Source organism: Danio rerio, chromosome 17, assembly GCF_052040795.2.
Source record: "Danio rerio strain M-AB ecotype USA chromosome 17, GRCz13ab, whole genome shotgun sequence".
NCBI lineage: Eukaryota > Metazoa > Chordata > Actinopteri > Cypriniformes > Danionidae > Danio > Danio rerio.
Genome location: NC_141037.1, coordinates 6,532,713 through 6,551,263, shown reverse-complemented (window position 1 = coordinate 6,551,263; position 18,551 = coordinate 6,532,713). Strand labels below are relative to the sequence as shown.

The following is an 18,551-nucleotide window of genomic DNA, read 5'->3' as shown; positions in this document are numbered from 1 at the left end:
GCTACGCCACTGCCTTGGAGGTTGAGTAGTGAGGCCGAAATCATGTTGCATTTCCACTGTCGGGCTAGAAGCTCACAGCTCGTCACACAAACCCTGTCCCTGGAACGCCCCCCGGATCAAATGTCACACAACCAGCCCACTTCAACAGAAATCAGGCAGATAAAGAGCACACCATCGCATCATCACGAAACCGTTAGAATGAAGACAACCGAAACAAACAAATGACATGTTACTGTACAGCATTACATTGTAGGTCTACAGCACAGGCCTATGTTTATCCAATATATTTGTTTACTCGATGACCAACTGTTGGCATCGTGCATCGAGTGGTCTCACCAATAACGGAGGGACCCAGCAGCGCAGTGAGCGCACCCATCCATAATATAAACCCACAGAAATTCTCTGTTAATAACTTGGTATGAAATGTATTTTATAATATCTTTGTTTTGATAGACATCGTCAAACATTTAGCCCAAATGCTCCAGAGAGACCTAAAACATAAATTTTCCCCTATATGACACTAAATAGGTAATTCCCTTTTATTTAAGGATGTTGCATATTATTCTGTGATCTTAAGTAAAGGAAAGTGTTAAGTGTTTCAGCACATAAGGGCAAGTATTAAAATATAGCATATATTTCCTTGCGCTCAGCAGCTATCCACTAATAAAGCTCTACATGTTTAAAATGTCATTTTAAAAATTTACCACGTCATATAAAAACATAAACACTTGTTTGAGGACATAAAACTCATGTTTTACATGCAGCTTCTCCCAATGCATTTGTAATGCTGAGCATGACTGGGTGACAGAAAAGAAGGTCGTTTCTGCTTTACTCACCCATAAAATGCTCTGTTAGAACGATTTGATTAACATCATCGTATCCAAATACTTAAAAAATAATATTTTAAACCTCCTCCGGTGTTTATTATTTTTAGAAAATATCTAAAATCTTTTTTTTAGATAGGCCTTTGTAAAATGAAAGTTATATATGGCTTAACCCAGGGGTGTCAAACTCAATTCCTAAAGGGCCACAGCCCTGCACAGTTTAGTTCCAACCCTGCTCCAACACACTTACCTGTAGGTTTCAAACAAGCCTGAAGGACTTAATTAGTTTGATCAGGTGTCTTTAACTAGGGTTGGAACTAAACTATGCAGAGATGTGGCTCAATTCCTCCAGGAATTGAGTTTGACATCCCTGGCTTAACCGTTTAATTTATGTACAGTATTGTAAATACCTACATTGTTATAGCTTTTGTTTGTTTTATATTGGTTTAATCAATATGATTTTATTGTATCCGATATTTTTAATTCTTTAAATTATTTCAATATAGCTTAGGCTATTTTATAGAGATATGACACTATTGTTTTGCGCTTACAAAAGTGGACACGTAATTTGCAAAGTTTTATGTCGCGGCATCAACAGAGCTGTAAAGAGCGCTCTTTTGCCCAGTCTTTCACTTACATACAGGCATTTAACACGCACAAACACACTTTTTAAACTTGACAAAAACTTGACAACCTTTACTGGCTGCTGTGTCTAATATAGTGTACTATATATAATATATAATATAATATGGTGTAAAACTGTATTATTTTATGCAACAGCCTTACATTTAAAAGGGAAACATAAGGGCAATCATAAGCAAAAATACCCTTAGCCAGTGTTTCCTCTAGGATTTTTTTCCAGCTGTGGCGGCAGGCCTTTTTTTTACACAGCTCTAGCAACTACCTGTGGCATTATTTCAATGACAAATGTCGTGAGCGCAGTATTAGAAGTCGCGATCGCATTTATGTAATAGCCTACAGCAGGGGTGTCCAAACTGCGGCCCATCTGCGGCCCGCTATCAGTTTTGTGGCGGCCCGCAGGCTTTTTATAAATATTTAAAAAATCTAGCTCGCTATACAAAAATTCAATAAATAACCACCGGGTGTCGCTATCACATGCCTTCAAATAAAGCCTAGTTCACACTACAGGATTTTAAACATCAGCAGATCGCTGTGCTGTTCACACTACATGACTTGACTTTGTGTCTTTTGATCTCTGTGGTGTTCACACTACGCAACACTCCGTGAATGATCCACAAGAGGGGGGTCACACACTACATGATCTGACAACAACTCATTCCTCATCAGCTCATTCAAGCTACCAAACCACAGCCAATGAAAATTTGAGGGAGGAGTCATCAGAAAAAGATGAACTAATTGGCTGCTTATGTGCTGATTACATCACTGACAGCTTTTCAAGCTTTGGAGAAAGCATTTAAAAACATCGTCAAATCAGCTGATTTATCAGCGGATTAATCACTCATCTGCAGGTTCCAGTGGATAGATACACAGAGAGTTTTTAATTTTTGTAATTGTATAACTCTTTGAAATAAAACTAACATATTTATAACACCCTGCCGTTTTCTAACTATCAGTGTATTTCTTTCTGACATTGTTATTTTTTTTTATTACAAAACAGTAAAGAACTGAGCAATTCTGCCTTAAATTACCATATTGGTCAAAATGACTGCATGCATGTCTGATACTTTTCACTGTGAGTTTAAATATGTGTGCATTTTCTTGCCTGGCAACTTCCTGCTAACATAAACAAAACTTTCTGATGGCAAAAACATCAATTTACTTCAGATATCTTTCAAAACAGCATATTCTGTGCCGGGAAATAGCTCCTGTTTGAAAGTGAAAATGAAAGCCAAGTCTTTAAGTGTTTTAGTATCTTAACTACATATTTATATGCTGTATTACCAAAAAAAGATTATATTTTTAGGGTAATAGTGTCATTAAATATGATGCCAGACATTCAAAGCTTAATTTTAATATCTCAATAATAACTTTGAATGTAAATATGTTGTGACAATATGGCGTTTCATATGAGAACGGTCAGAATGAGCAGTATGGTAATTCTAATAGTTACAGAATTCTAGTTCCACTGTTAATATAGCCTACTCTCATGTCTGTGCTAACGCAGAATGAAGCCAGTGCACCGATGCCCATTCTGACCAATCACAGATGTTTCTGCTGAGCTCCTGAACACACAGGCACGCGGCTCATGCTGATATGCTCTCTCATTGGCTGTAGCTCGTCACTACATCTGACCACACGTGGGGTTGAGTCGGCCGACTGCTCTGGAATATTTAGCATGCTGAATGTTGGATTTCCGTCTGCGAGGTGTTGGCGACGCGTCAGCGAGCCTCGTTGATGCGTTGCTCAGTAGTTCACACATAAAGAGCGGCGAGCGCCGAGCACCCGCAGATTTCTTCCCGATCACAGCCCGATCTGTCGGCGAGCTCGTTAACTTCCAAATCGGGCTCAAATCAGGCTTAAAATCCTCTAGTGTGAACTAGGCATTAGCAGCAGTTCTTGTTATGATGTAAAACGAACCGACCAAACTAAGGAAACATAATTGATAACATTTTGACTCACAGTTTGGCGAGCCATGGCACAACCAAGAAAAAGAAAAAATCAACAGTGAGTGCAGGAAGTTTCAGTCAAGTTGGGGCAAAGAATATTTCCTCACAGAGGTCAGCGGGAAATGTGTCTGTTTAATTTGCCAGGAATGAGTTGCAGTAATGAAGGTCAGGAATAGAATATTAAAAGACATTATGAAACAAAACATCAGGCCTTCAGCTATTACACTGGTGCCGAACGAGATCAAAAAGTAAAACAATTAGCAGCTGCCCTATCAGCTCAACAACAGCAGTTTTTTTCGTGCTAATAAAGTTAATTAAGAAAATTCTACACTGGCTAGTTATAAGGGATATATAAATATATATATATATATATATATATATATACATATACATATGCGTGTCTGTGTGATGTAAAATTTGGCCCAGGACAATGTTTTTTTTTTTTTTTTTGCATCTGGCCCTAAGCCTAAAAAGTTTGGACACCCCTGGTCTACAGCATACGGATTTCTTTGCTTGCGCGCTGATTTCCTCTGCTCGTGCCCCCTCAAATATAAGCCGCTTCAAGAGTGCGCAGATCTTCTTGTGCGCTCTCAAATAACTCTAAAAACTCTAAGCTGAGTTAAGATTAACGCCCCATTTGCACAGAGCTTCAGCGTCAACGCTGGACTGAAGGAGTGTCTGAAGTTGGGGCTGAAGCGATCGTCATAGAAGCGTCAGCCAATGAAATTCAGCAATAGGCCTCTGTCTAGCTGGTGTTTTTGCATACAGTGATCTGATTGGCTGACGCTCCCGTCGGCGCTTGAAAAGTTGAGCTGGTCTAAACTTCTGCAGCGAACAACACCTCTTAAGCGGTGCTGACGGATCCACAATTTAGTTCGGCAACGCCTTACGTCACCCATTCAAAGTTGGAAGCACTGACGCCCCGTGTGAATGGGGCATAATTCGACCGAGTTTCACTTAAAACTAAATAATAATAATAATAATAATATAATAATAATAATAATATTAAAGATAATGATTATAATATTTTCTTTTTTGATAAATGTTTTCATTTGAACCTCCTGTTGACTCATTCAGCAATGAACCGAGCATCAAACATGAACTTCACTTGCTTTGTAAATCCATTCATTTAGAAATTTTGTGATTTAGTGTGTTACAAACATTTGAGACACTTAACTTGGACACATGCAAACAACATAAAGAAGTTTAAACATTGCTTTGCTTTTTGAGTAGCGTTGCACTCTCGTGGACTATCTCAGATTTTCATCAGAGCTGTTCAGAAAGCTCTATTTGTTTTCAGTGTGTGTGACTGGGGGGTGTAATGTAAAATGCAGACTCGGTCTGTCTTTCATTCTGTAGAGAGATTAGGAAGTGCAAACTCATAGAAACCACAGGAGGCAGATAGACGAAGACCAAACCAGCATTACAACTTTTAGTTCTGCTTAGATAAATTTAGTTTAGCTGAATAAGCCATGACCAGAGCCAGACAGAATCTGCTGACTTTTTTTTTACTACTATTTTTGTGCACTATTATTTATATATTTAAATAATGTATATATTTTTACTATTTCACTAAAAACTTAATACATGAAATAAAGTAAAAATTTGCTTTTTAACTTAAAAAAATTACAAATTTTTTGTTACTTACACTAAAATTGATCATTTCTTATAATGACTTATGGCGTGTCCATTTTTGTTTGGTTAAAGTTAATTCAAAATGTATTTTATTTTTTGGGTGCTTTCACACCTGTGAATCGATTCAGTTGTTCCGAAACAGGGATTAAAATTGTTACAATGTTGCTCTTAGTTTTTGGTGCGGTTCGCTTTCACACAGCAAAGTTTCTAAACGGACCAAAAGCGCTAAAACAAGTCACATCAGTTAACTCTCCTGACATTGGTCAGAGTTTCATGGTTTATTTTGCAGCTCAGCTGTCATGCGTCCTTATTTTAATTTATTGCGATGAGCAATAAGACGTTATAAGCGAAAAGCTGTGTTTTTATTTTGATTGGTTACACCCACAGACGTCGTCACCAGATATGCAAGAGGTCCCGGGTTCAAATCCCGGACGAGCCCCCAATTATATGTTACGTCCTTTTAGATGTTAATATTAAACTAGGAGTAGATGACAATAACATACATTAGTTTAATGTGTGTGACAAGCGGATGGAGAAAGAAATAAACTGAATCAAATAATCACTGCAATTATTTATTGCCCATATATCCCATGAAAAACAGTGAAAATATATTATACAGTGAAAGAAAAATATTTACAATGATTAAATAATGAATTACCTGGGGGGAGAGGAAGTAGTTGAATGTGCTTAAATCAAAGAAATAAATATTACAAAACTCAGTAACTGTTTTCACCAAACTAAACTAAATATGAAAAGAAAAGCATGAAAAGAAACATCTTCAACGTACCAAACGTCTTAACTAAACTGCTCTAACTAAAAACAAAACATACAGAAAACAGCACATTCTCCTGAACCTAATGAACTAATACAAAATATCAATCTGAGTGTTGTATATGTATATCGCGCGACTTACTCACTCCTACACCTCTCCGAGGCATCACTCAAACATGTCAGTTAACTGGACAATTTCACAAACATTGTTAAATCGCAAACTTTAGACAAGAGCATTAAACAAGCAAAAACACATTCTCTCAGACTAGCCCTCGCAAGAGAGACTGTCCTCACAGAGACCCACAGAAAGAATAAGAGCGAGAAGTGGCGAGAAGGAAAGAGACAGAGAGAGAGAGATCGCCATTGCAGTTTGGGCTCGGCTTTTAAACGCCACGCCAACCAGCGATTGGTGGCGCAAACCCAGCGTAAGCGGCCAACGTCATCAGCACGAAATGCGGATCCTCCAATGTCGTTCGTACCTGTAACACATGCATGAAACGACACACCCACATACAAACGAACGCACACACTTATCCAAAATATGTTCTACGAGGGAACGTTACAATACCAGAAGTAAGACTATCTCAGGCATAGCCCTTGGCTAGATTGCAGTTCGGATAATGTTCCTAACTGATAAACCGCTCTCGTTAATAGTTCAGCATGCTTTCACGTTTCGTATTAGACATGAAACGCACATTTACCGGTACGAATGACATCTCGCTCTACTCATAAATCTCTATTCTTATAGCCATATATGCCTATTACAAAACTATAATACACTGTGATACAGCCGGGCTTGGATCGTTAGCTTTCTCACTACAATCGATCCGCTCCAGAGTTCGTTTCATTCAAGCTGAAAATTCGGTCTCGGACCGATTGTTTTGGCGCGGATCCTAGCGCCATTGCTGGTTTCACATATGCCAAACGAACTACGGTAACTGGGCAAACGAGACGTTCCGAAACAAAAGTCTAGGTGTGAAAGCACCCTTAGACAGTTTCGTATGAATTCAGATCCAACAAAAGTCTTTATTTCTTTACATTACTTTAACGTGAAGTTCATTTGAATTAATGTCCACTCATCTTCGTTTGGTTGAGTTTACAGTAAATTTAGTTCCCTTAAGATTTAATTAGGCATACTTTTAGACTCCTGTGTTTAATTCAGTTAATTAAATTTGAGTTAATTTTAGTTCCATGTTTTTTAGGTCGCCTTTCTGAATAATTGTAGAGCTGTTTTAGTAGACATGACTCAGATACAGACATTTAATGAAGTACTTCCTTGATGATTGGCTCTTTTTGTTGGTCGAAGGGGTTTTCCAGTGCAGTCAAACATGTGTATAATTCAGAGGACTGTCAACCAGCAGCGCCTGGGGCTGTTTTTAACTGAAGCTCAGTCAAACAGCAGTGAAAGTAGTTTTTCTGGCTCCCTTTGGAGCTTCCAACACAAGTTCAAGTTCTGTAGGAAGCACCTGCTCTTGAGGTGTTTTTAATGAAGTCAGTCACGATTGCAAAGCGTTTTATTATTGAGCAGGGGTGTAAAGTAAATGTACATTTATAACTTTTATGCACTCGCATAAAATGTGGCGTATATCATAACTCTTTTACGCATCTGTCTCTATACAGAAACAGGACTTTTTCAACATGATTTTTTTCCTTACATTAGGGCTGGGTGATGATTTGACTATCTAATATCACAATTTAAGTCATCGTATAACAATATACAGTAGTCAGCATTTGAAGTGGATGAAAACCTTTGCTCAAAGTTGTCTTAACCCTTTGACTACTGTATGTTCACACTGCAGCCAAATGTGGTCCGAATTAGATTTTTTTGCCCACATGTGACTCAGGTAATGACTGTGTGAACAGCCCGAACCGCATGGAATCTGATCTTTTCAGTTCAGATTTGTGCCACTTTCAGATGTAGTATTAAATCAGACACAGATCTGATGTTTTGCAGTGCAACCAGTGTGAACAATTATATCGGATTACGTGTGACTTTTACACAACATGCATCATCATTCTGTGTTGCAAACAGGGGCGTAGATTTAGGGTGGAATTTTCACCAACTACTGAAATGTCCCCACCAATAATTTAATTCACTTAAAAACATCTGGCTGTCAGTATAAACCTAGACATGCTGAAAGGGTTAAATCACATTCTCTCCTCGAGTCGCACCGCCTCCAAACACATATGAACATTGTGATTTGGCTGTGCCGTCATGTAAGAGGCTGCTTTCAGATCATAGTTTCAGATACAAACAGCGCCAGAACAACTGCGCGCGGGAAATTTCCTGATGTGTGTGAGGTGTGTAACACAGACAAGTGAGGATGGAGGTAGCAAAAAAAGGTAGACATAAAGAGCTTTTTTTCGAAGAAAAATGTAAGTCACATAACCTCAAGTTCGCTACTGAATGAGTCCATCATGATAATGCTGCTATTGCTTGTGTTTTTTCACCACTTCTACGGTCAGTTTAGTTAAAGCAGACTGATATGTCTGTGAACAATATTCCCTGAAAACTAACTGCAGAATAAACACCTACATGTAAACGTATGACCCTGCTTGTTTTCCTAATCTCTTACAGTAACATTTCCAATTTTGGTTGAAACAATTTGTCAGAAAAACTACAGCCTGTGCTCCATCTTTTAATAATACTATGAGACATGTTTAATTTGTACGAAAAATGAACGAAAGTCTTTATTAAACTCTCTCTTTATCAGTTAATAAACATTATTTTAACATAACACTTTCAGGCCTGTAGCCAGTTTATTGAAAGGACAGGTTGCTTTCTGAAAACCCGAACCTTTTTGCAGTTATTCACCTGAGGTATAAATATGACATTTTAGTGACATATTAAGAACTAATTTTTGCTGGATAATCTTGTTGGATAGTTACTATAACTACACTTTTAATTGCTTTATTTACACATTTAAACTGTAAGTTTTATTACAGTTTTATAATTAATAAAAATACTTTGAATAAGAAATTAGAACTTTAAATTCTTAGAATTTAGAACCCCCTTGGCTACGCGCATGACTATTTAATTAAACTTAATAAATTGTAAGAAGAGAGGATTACTTAATAATACATTTTAATGGCAGTTAAATAGCAATATATCTATCTATCTATATATATATATATCTATCTATCTCTATATATATATATATATATATATATATATATATATATATATATATATATATATATATAAACAATATTCATTCTTGGCGAGGGTGTGGGGGGTTTGTATTCACCCATTCCCAGTTCCCACCAATGTCAAGCGCAAACCTACGCCCTTGGTTGCAAACATCATTTACTCCTCAGCAGCATAGTATAATGGCACACAGGACAATTACTTTACCACAGAAAGTTGGTTGTTCAGTTTGAAAAAGATTTTGAAGGCAAAATGGGTGCTTGTTAACCAATCTGGTTAACTATTGGGGCACGGGTTGATCGCGAAGTTGAAGAGCGTCGTGGGTGTTGCGGATAGGGGAGCCGTGCACAAAAGAGGGGCCACTTTCATTTTAAAATAGATAGAAAAAATAGGCAGGTGCTAGAGCACCCAAACCCCCTTTTTGCACTTGCCTGTTGTTTATAATGAAGTAAAATGAAATAACTCTGCAAACAGAGATAAACCAACTCGGCCTTCACTGTTTCGTCTGCGGCTGCTCATTAACCCATGATGAGTTCACTACAGCGGTGGTCAGAAAGACGAGCACCGTGGTTGTCATAAATCACAATGATCAGTGTTTCAATCACAAGTGACTTATTTTAGGTTTCAAATGCCGAAATACACATTAGTAGTAGCAGAACAACCCTTTACAGTTCATGAAACACACCACGGTTGTGAAAAGGGCAATAATCATATAAGCATGATCTGACAATGTGCTTACTTCATACATTCATTCATTTTCTTGTCGGCTTAGTCCTTTTATTAATTCAGGGTCACCACAGCGGAATGAACCGCTAACTTATCCAGTACGTTTTTACGCAGCGGATGCCCTTCCAGCAGCAACCCATCTCTGGGAAACATCCACACACTCCTTCATACACACACTCATACACTATGGACAATTTAGCCTACCCAATTCATCAAGCCAAGCCGAGGTTCCAACCAGCAACCTTCTTGCTGTGAGGCGACAGCACTACCTACTGCGCCACTGCATCACATACTTCATACACTGTGTGCATAATCAGACATTTTGTGCTGTCCGTAATTGTACTTTTGTGCATGCGGGTCAGTTTAGGACCACAATCTGCACACTGCAAATCTGATATTGGCCACATCTGCAGTGTGAACACCCATGCAAAAACATCAGATCTGAGTAAAAATCAGACTAAACCTCACAGTGTAAACGTAGCCGCAAATGATCATGTTTTTACCGTTTTAAATAATGACTGTACAAGTAATGTAAAGAATGACTGTTTTTAATAATGGTTTACACACTGCATTGTTGGTTTACAAAAAATCTAACAAATATAATCCTGTTGCACTACAGTTGTCTTTGGTTTTACTGTAAAAAAACAAAACAAGACACGTTAAATGAGAATCTGAAATATTTGATGGCATACTTAAAAAAACAAAAAGTGATTTAGTATTCAAAAAATTTTATTTTGAACATTCTTTAAAATAAACTGGTCTTGCACTTCACATTTTCATATTTTTCATAGTATACAGTATGCATTAATTCTGGTACTTTTACCATAAATCGACACATCAACCATTAGGTCGAGGCTGATATTTTAGAAATTATAGGATGCTGAAAAAAAATGCATTGAGTGTGTTTACTAGTGACATTAGGAGTTAAGAATGCAATCCAAACATTTGTTATTTGTTGGAGTAGGTAAAGGGTTAAACTATTGAACATCACCCATTCTGGTCTTAGGACATTTAAAAAAATTTGGTGTTTCTTTTTGATAACACATGGACATGACCATAATAATTTTTGTTGATGCGTTTGAGCACCCCCCCCCCAACTTAATTAACTAACTTAATTAAAGGGTAGCCCCTTTAAGCCCCTTCTATCACTGTTAAAATGATCAAACAGTATTACTAAAAACAATATATCTTGTGACAGCATGAAATAAAAATATTAAAACAAAAACGAAAGTGCATAATAAGAAATTACAGACTTTTTTTATTTTATACTATCATCGTATTGCACAGTTCAACCCCCCATTATATCTTCATCTGTTTCTTCAAAATTCATACAGTGGTAAATTAAAAACCCGTTTGTGTCTTTTATTCTTTTTCTAGCTAAAACACAAAATAAAAGAAGGAAACGACATGTTATAACAAAAAGCCATTTTTATTCTCAAAGACGAATGATACAATCATCAGAAACGTTCAGAAAAAAAATCTTACAATATTTTTTTACTGGATTGTTAGTCCCATACAAACAGATTAGCGTTTTGCAAACTTTATGGATGAAAACAGGATTGTCGAAACTGAAACATCTGTACAGTAATGAGATGATGCCTTCTCCCGTTGTTTACAAACAAAGACTTGCAATGAATTAAAAGGATGCATATTGTGTTTCCAGGGCTTTAAATACAAAACATGTTCATTCCAAAGTACAAAAATGGAGTTTAAGAAGACATTTGGAAGACATTTTTCTTCATGTGTTGGTTTAAAGGTCCCATTAAAATAAAAGAAAGTTTTTGAATGTTAGTTTTAAGGATATATATATATTTGCTACACTTTTAAAAAATCCAAAATCTTCAAAGTTTTGAGATTCACAGGTGTTTTTAGTGTATTTAGGTTTGTGAATTGCATTATGGGATGTTGATCTCCGCTCTGTCCACTTTTGATGATGAAAATTCAACTCTACAGTTTACCAAAGTGACTTTTATTTTCATTTTAGTAGTTTGAAATAATATAATGTACAAGAAATAATATACAGAGAGAATTAAGTCTGTAAAATAACCAAAAATGTCCTGGCAGTTTATTACGAGGTTTCTGTTGTGTAATATACAACACTAATCCAGACAATACATCACAATAGACTATTAAAATGTTAATAAAAGTCCCTTTTTTTTCTAATGTTTCAAGGTTTAGGCCCAATCCCAATTCTATTTTCGTATCCCTACCCCTTGGCCCTTAAAAGTATGAAGGGGAAGGGCTTCATAATTTACACGTAAGAAATGGGACAGCACTATGAAGCTTGTACTTCATATGAGATTGATAATGGCGACAGCGGTAGTTATTACTGTTGCGTTATTTTTTGTTATTTATCCACTGGAAATCACTGAAAGCAGCGATATTATGTTATCATAAGGATATAATGTGGTAATTAGATCGTAACTGTACTATGTGTTTAAATCTTGGCCATATTCATCAATGTAAACATACTAAATAAAGTTCATTCCCAGCCACTAGACTTTTCTGACAGGGTATTCCAGTGTCAACGAGTGACGGATGTGCAAGTATGTTGTGGGACTGCTATGAAGGAGTTAATATTATGGATTAAATATAGTGAAATTTAGCGTTTTTTATTTTAGATGTTTGGAGCCATGTTGCCATTGTAGGTGGTGTATTCTGGGAAATTTTCTTACCCTTTGGTTTTGAGTGTGGTCCGGAAAAACTTCAGTTTCAAGGGGTATCTAGCCCTTCCCCTTAAGCCTAGTATATACTCGACGAGTCTGCTAGTTCGCTTGAGTTAGCACGTCAAATGTGACGTCATCGATGGGCTTGCGTAGGTTCGCTTTGAGTGCGCGTGACATGATTTCAGCTGGCGGTGCTCATGATCTTTTTGAGACTCGAGCGACGTGCCGCGTTTGATTTGAGTTTAATATGAATCACTTTGAAGACATTTTGTCTGAAACAGTACGACTGTACAGACATCTTTATGATCCATCCATGCGTGATCATCGTGATATGCAACGCAATCTCACGGCAATTCGTAATTTTTTTATTTACTGGCTTATTCCTATGAATTTGTACGATCTAATTTGTACAGGTTAGTATGATTTGATCATCACCCAATGAGTGTTGGGGTAGTGGTGGGGTTGGGTGCCACGCCTCCTTTTTTAAATTGTACATTTTTGTAAGACTGAATTCGTACGAATTAGCCACAAAACTGACAAAACATCAGGCTGGGAAAAGATGATCAGTAATTATTGGCTAGAAATTGCAACAGCCGTAGGAGAGGAGGAAAGTTTTTGGAAAAGTTTGGAAAAACCTGAGCGTTAAGTTTAAGCAAAAAAAAGAGGCCATGGCAAAAGTGTTTTCCAACAGTCACAGGTTTGACACTGATGTATGTTACCATTTTGAACCTAAAACAATTCAATAGTTACAAAACTATAATTAAGGAACAAATGATTTTAAATGGTTCAAACATTTGAACCTTCAATATACTGATGGCCTGTTTTTCTAGGTTTAATTTGTGATAATGGTCAGGAATGTTGGACCATTATTGCCTTTTTAGCATAATTAGAGAACAGAAACTAGCCACACAGTAATGTGTGAATTGTGGAGCAGGCTAAATCTAAAATAATCTTGCTTTTATTCTTGCTATAATAAATATATATATATATTTGTAGAGCAACTCATGTTCTGTTGTCATTAATATTTTAATAAACAAATGAACAAAAGCAAAGTGATGCATCAAAGTTTGATTTAAAAAATCTTGAATGGTTATAAAAAATTTTATAATTAAAATAATTTGTAAAAATAATGAAAATAAATAGTTTAAAAATCGTATATATTAATGAAATGATGTAGTTCCGGAAACTTTCTATGTCTCTGTTTATCCGTCTGATTTTACAGTCAGTTTCTTTTGACCACCCCCTGTCGTTTTAAAGAATATTACAACGGCGAACACGTCAAGTATAAAAGCCTTGTCCGTTTCTTGAGGTGCGCGCACAGTCAAAGAAGGTCCGTGACGCGGAGCCTGGCGAAATATAAATCAGCCCTACGCCTTCAAGCTAAAGAGAATTGGGACACCCCGACACCCCGACACCCCGACCCCTTAACGTGAAATCGCAAAACGAGGGGTAGGGGTAAGTGGAAAGGTTAAGGGGTAGAATTGGGATTGACCAATCAAATGCTCTTTAGTATCTGACATGCCCCGCCCACTTCAAATTTGCTTCTCATTTGATGCACTTAAGCTCAACCACTCTCACTGGCAGAGCTGTGATAAAAAAAAAAAAAAAACGCTATTGGCTGTTTTTTATTTCAGTTGAGATAACGTTAGATTTCGAAAAAAAAAACAAAAAAAAAAACACTTCATGGGACCTTTAACTGCAATGAACATGAAATTTACCAATAGATATTACAACACAAGCTCACAGCAATTTGTAACTTTTTGATTCGGTGACTAATTCGTATAAGTTCGTATGATCTCATTTGTACAATTTTGTACGATTTGCTTACTCCCCAATAAGGGTTGGGTTTAGGGGCGGGGTTGTGTGCCACGCCTCTTTTTTTAAAATCATACATTTTCATATGACCAAACTCATACGAATTACCCACTAAACTGACAAAACGTAAAATACTTGCGTTCCCTTTTGTGATCAGGCTGAATATTTCAAGAACAATCCCAAAACTTGTTCTGATTATGACAAACAAATGTAAATGGAATATCAATGCTTGTTTTAATGTTTAGAACAGACAGAAATAGTCTTAAAGAAGAATTCTCTGCTAGTTGATCCATAAAACAGACTCTTGCAAGAATACCACATAAAAAAGTGAATGAAAAACACAGTCTATAGCCCAAAAGCATATCAATATTTTGGCCCTGTGACGAAGTTGTTCTCGATGTTAAGCAGTTAAACATGAATTCATAAAAAGTTAACAGTGCAGAGGTTCTTTACATTTGCAGTTTCCTGCTTGCAGTTTTTTTTTTTATTTTGTAAACATTCTGTAAACATAAATGCTCTCCTAACTACCAGAAGACACCATGGTAAAAGCTCAATTAAACAGCGCGGCAGTTAGGGACAGCAGTGAAAGTGTTAGTATTTTTTAATCAAAGAAATGGAGTTAAATACTGTACAGAATTAACAAATTAGCAGGGTGAAAAAACATGTACTTTTTCTGCAAATAATTGTGTTTGTGGACACTGCCATAAACTTTGAATCTGATTGGAGAGTTTTTGGGTGGAAATGATCAAGAGCATGTTCAGGTTATATTTACTATTGTATAAAAAAAAAAACATTGAATTATATTTTGCATGATATTTAGGACTATGTTTGACAAGATATTTAATTTTTTTATATTTATTGATGTTCATTTATTTCATTTTGAGAATTAATTGCATACAATTACTGTAAATAGTTTACATTTTCTTGCAAATCAGATTTTTGAGGACCATGTCTTTTTGACTATTTTCATAATTAATAATTGCTGTAAATTGTTTGACGAGATATTTAATTATATATATATATATATATATATATATATATATATATATATATATATATATATATATATATTCTAATTAATTACATTGAATTAGTTTTGATTAGTTTGGAGAATTTACGGTATGTCATTACAGTAAACTATTGTACATTTTCTTGCAAATAAAATTTTTGAGGGTACTTTTTTGTGACTATTTTTATAATTATTAATTGCTGTGAATTGTTTTCCAAGCTATTTAATTTGTATAATGTATTGATTCTGAATTATTTAATTTAGTTTTGATAAATTTTGAGAATTTGTTGCATGCCATTACTGGAAATTACTGTACATTTTCTTGCAAATCAGATTTTTTGAGGACCATGTTTTGTGACTATTTTCATAATTATAAATTGTTTTCCAAGATATTTAATTTTAATATTTATTGATGCTCATTTATTTAATTTGTTCATTTAATTTTGATTTATCTTGAGAATAATTTGCATGTCATTACCAAAAATTGCTTTACATTTTCTTGCAAATCAAATTTTTGAGGAACATGTTTGTGACTATTTTCATATTTATTAATTGCTGTAAATAGTTTGACGAGATATTTTATTTTATAATATTTATTGATGCTCATTTATTTAATTTTGATTAATTTTGAGAATTTATTGCATTATTAATTGCTGTAAATTGAAAATAATGTATTTAAATCTATTTAAAAATGTAAAATTATAAATATATATATATATATATATATATATATATATATATATATATATATATATATATATATATATATATATATATATAAAATTCATAAGTCATTTAAACAAATTTATTTAATGCTAATTTATTTAGACATAACGGGTAATGTAAAAGGAATGAGACTGAATATTATTCCATGTCACTATGTAAACTTTTAAAATTCTAGTTAGTTTTGCATGTCCTTAGGCAAACAAATAAACAAGCTTAATTCTCATCATGCAAAATATAATTTTGTTTTTTGAGTTAGCAAAATACAACCCAGGCATTTCTTTGTGTTCTTTTAAAATGGCATTAAAGACTTCATTTGCTTTGTATCCCATTGAAGAAGTGCTTTGTTCTACATAAAAATAGAAAAAAAAATAAAAAAGACAAGGGACATTTGTTTCAGAAGGGCGCTGCCAGCAGCCTATTAACTTACATTTGGACAAACAGTCTTGAATCCAGAAACACATACATTAATCTTCAAAGATGCCAAATGCAAAGTGTAAAGAAAAAATGGCATCATTACAAACATAATTGGTAACATATTTTTGCAGGAGTTCTGTCATCAGTGATGATTCAATTCCAACTCGTTATGGTCTGTTGATCAATAAATAAATCCTAGAAATAGAGATGATAAACTTTTCCGGTAAACATTTATTGCGTCGCTGTTTTAGGCTACTAAATTTGATTGTCTGCTAAGTAAAATGTATTGCAGCTGAAAGAATGCATTGATGTCTAAAATACCAGTAATATCAAAGTACTTTGATTATATACACTACCTTACAAAAGTCTTGTCACCTATCCAAATTTTAGGAACAACAAATGACTCCCATGAGCTATACATCTCTGCAATGACTCAAATCACTTATTAATGAAGGAAAGAAAGCGTTCTTGCAGGACTCCCAGAGTTTATCAAGATTCTTTGGATTTATCTTAAATGCTTCCTCCATCATACCCCTGACATGTTCAATAATGTTTATATCTGGTGACTGGGCTGGCCAGTCCTGGAGCACCTTGACCTTCTTTGCTTTCAGGAACTTTGCTGTGGAGGCTGAAGTATGAGAAGGAGCGCTATCCTGCTGGAGAATTTGCCCTCTCCTGTGGTTTGTAATGTAATGGGCAGCGCAAATATCTTGATAGCTCAGGCTGTTGATGTTACCATCCTCTTTGCAGATCTCTCGCACACCCCCATACTGAATGTAACCCCAAAAATCATGATTTTTCCTTCACCAAACTTGACTGATATCTGTGAAAATCTTGGGTCCAAGCAGGTTCCAGTAGGTCTTCGGCAGTATTTTTGATGATTAGGATGCAGTTCAACAGATGATTCATCAAAAAAATCTACCTTCTGACACTTTTCCAAATGATCAACTAGAAGTCAACATATTATTCGGTGCTCTTACAACTGGGATCGACTACAAGGCTTTTGTCAGATAGTGTAGTACCTCATGAACTTTCTGAGTTTGATTGCTGTCGTGCAGTTTGCATAGTGTTTAACTAACCTACAAAGTGCAGTTAACCATCCAGTTATTGAACAGAAGACTTTCGATTGTATGCATTTTATATTTGCACAAAGTACTAAAGCTGGGCATTTATTATTGCAAGTGCATGCATATGATTTGATCATGCCTCTATCTGAAGATGCTAAATTTAGGCCACTTCTGCAAGAGTTTGGTCGTTCTTGTAGGCAAAAAACATTAAATAAAGAATTAAATCTACAATAAATTAACTTGATAAACATTGGATACCAAAATCAAGTGGAGAGTGCCGTAATTCACCTCTCATAACCTAATTTGTACATTTATTGAACTGTTCTTGTTGTAGTTGTTATATTTACTCAGTCTAAAGTGTTCTTAATATGTAATGCTTTAGACTGAAGAGATAATTCTGAGAAAAATCCACGTTTCATTGTGCATATAGCCTTATACAATGAACAAATCTTCCTTCATCGCGTTGGATTTTTACTTGATTTGGTTGCTTTACAATATCAACAATAATAATAAAAATAATAATAACAAAAAATTAAATTACAAAATGAGTAAATAATTCATTAAGTTATTAATAGATGTCCTAAAAAATAATATTCAAACGTCTTAAGTTTTGTCCCTCTAAACACATTGCATAATTTAAAGTTTATATGGCTTATATTGCTTCTCCTCAATCAGTACTGCTTGCTACCATTTCATACATAAATTAAGGTAATCAGAGGGAATTAGCCAGTACTGTTTCAAATAGCTGACTTCTAGCACGCATATAAATAAGACAACTGCTTTCAGTGTTAAGAAATGCTAAATTATATTGAGTTAGTATAAAATGTTCTGAGCCAATTGTATGGTTGGATTGCTATTGCAATGAGCGTTTACTCTATAGGACAGGTAAAGGGATAGTTCATTCAAAAAAAATAATAATAATAATCATGTGAGGTGTCATTTAATAAAAAAATGGTCCCACTTTATATTGTGGCCTTCACTAATATGTACTTACACAGGAATTAATAGTTTGTTACAATGTACTTATTGTGTAAATACATGTATTTACTGTGTATGTATGCTTGATTAAATACCAGTATGTAATTACTTCTGTAATTAACTTTTGTAATTACATTTGTAAATACACTGTTGACCATCCCTTGCACCTTAACCCACCCTTAAA

At 35.2% G+C, this 18,551-nt stretch overlaps 2 long non-coding RNA genes across 2 annotated transcripts in view; both read left to right on the top strand.

Moving 5' to 3' along the window:
- LOC141378508 (uncharacterized) overlaps positions 1 to 18,551 on the top strand; it is an 842,893-nt gene that overhangs the window by 439,178 nt on the left and 385,164 nt on the right. The gene's annotated exons all lie outside the window — the stretch shown is intronic.
- Positions 1 to 18,551, top strand: part of LOC141378507 (uncharacterized) — an 80,323-nt gene that overhangs the window by 23,515 nt on the left and 38,257 nt on the right. The window lies entirely within an intron of this gene.